The sequence below is a fragment of the Tachypleus tridentatus genome, chromosome 3 (genome assembly GCF_004210375.1).
Source record: "Tachypleus tridentatus isolate NWPU-2018 chromosome 3, ASM421037v1, whole genome shotgun sequence".
In the NCBI taxonomy this organism is placed as follows: Eukaryota; Metazoa; Arthropoda; class Merostomata; order Xiphosura; family Limulidae; genus Tachypleus; species Tachypleus tridentatus.
Window position 1 is genome coordinate 42,289,075 of NC_134827.1, and position 1,914 is coordinate 42,290,988.

Here is a 1,914-nt window from a genome sequence, read left to right on the forward strand (position 1 = left end):
ATATGATGCCCAGGAATTTAATAGTAGACGAAAATTTAATTTCAGTGTTTGCCAATTTCAGTTTGACTTTGGGAAGGGATTTATTCTTCCGCTTAATTTTACGTTTAAATATTATGGCCTGCGTTTTGGAGGCATTGAGTTCTACTCGCCAGGTATTACACCAGGTGGTAATCTTGTCTAATGTGGCTTGAACTTTCGTGGCAGCGAGGAGGGGATCACGTGATATGCTCCATACCGCGATATCGTCGGCATATTGCGACGCATAAGTATGTTTGAGCGGCGGGAAGGGAATATCATTGACATAAAGAATGTATAACAAAGGGCTGAGTACTGATCCTTGGGGAACTCCCGCTGAGAGGGGAACAATGTGAGATGTAGCATTTCTGATTTTAACTTTAGCTAATCTGTCATCAAGGAAACTGGAAATCCAACTCGTTAGGGTAGGCGGAAAGTTGAACTGGAAGAGTTTAAATTTAAGCCCTTGGTGCCAAACAGAGTCAAAAGCCTGTTTTACATCTAAAAATAATCCAACTGTGGTGTGATTTCTGTTGAAACCTTGAATAACTGATTCAGTAAGCCGAAATAAGTGATCAGCTGTCTGTCTATTTTTGCGGGAAGCGTTTTGTATTTCAGAGAGAAGTTCTTGTTTTTCCAGGTACCATGATATACGATTAGCTAATACCTTTCTAACAATTTTCCAATGTTATTAAGTAGACTAATGGGTCGATAATCTTTGGGGTTGCTGGATGCTGGGTTAGTTTTAGGTATGACTTTAATAATGGTGGATTTACACTGTGGTGGATAATAGCCAGAATAAAAGGAAATGTTGAAAAAAGCGGTTAGGTGTTTTAAGAATAAAGGCGAAGCTTTTTTGAGAATGATATTTCGTATACCATCCTCGCCTGGGGCAGTGTTTTTTAGAGTTTTAATAATCAGTTTTATTTCGGCTGGTGTGATTGGCTTGACTAGTTTTTGAAGGGCAGTACTGTAGACAGAGTTATCGTGAGGCAAACGGCACGGGAAATGTGAACTGAACGCTGCCATGTTATTTTGGATAAAATTTTGGACCGTGTACATATGAGAATGATTAAAATGCGGCGAATTGGGGGTAGAGAAAACCTGCTTGTAGTGTTCAGCGAGTAAGTTAGCTTTCTCTATGTCATTAGTTGCAACAGTGTTGTTGTATTTTAGATTAGGAATTTTGCTGGTTGAGTTGTCATTACAGATACTTCTGAACTTTTTCCAGAATGTGGCTGGGTCTTTATAAGACTTGTCTAAAGAGTCACAAAACTCGTTCCAGTTTTGTTCTCTTTGTTCGTTGATGCGACGCTTAATTAGGCTGGTTACCCGATTAATTTCTGTTTTAATCATGGGGTTACGGGAAGTTATGAACTGACGTCTGAGTCTGCGCCTTTTGGTGATTAGTGTGCGTATTTCACATGTTAGTTTCCATGAGTTTGGGTTGTTGTTAATGCGTCGCTTGGGAACTATTTTTTGTATGGCCTCTGTTATTGCGTCAGTGATTTGAAGTAAATATTTGTCGATGGTGTCAGGGTCGTTAGCATGAGTAATAACTGGAGGTAAGTTTGGATCAAGGAATTCCCAAAAAGAATGCCAATTGGTGGCAGAGAAATCAAACAGACATGGGAGCGAATTGGAGGTTTGAGTATCGGCGATGTTTAAAGTTACTGATATAGGGTAATGATCGCTCCCGATGTCAGGGAGAACTGTAAAATCTTGAATGTGGGGAGATATGTTTGACGTGAATAGTACTAGGTCGAGTATGTCTTGGTTCCCATCATGGTGAGTGTGGGTTGGGATATTGTTGTTGCCCACTATAAGATCATATTGAGAAATAAAGTTATTTAGAATTATACCGTTTCGGTTAATTGCTCTACAGAGGTGTATTGTAAT

General features: G+C 39.6%; 1 protein-coding gene across 1 annotated transcript in view; it reads right to left on the reverse strand.

The window, feature by feature from the left end:
• LOC143246752 (synaptonemal complex protein 2-like) overlaps positions 1-1,914 on the reverse strand; it is a 253,052-nt gene that overhangs the window by 168,288 nt on the left and 82,850 nt on the right. The window lies entirely within an intron of this gene.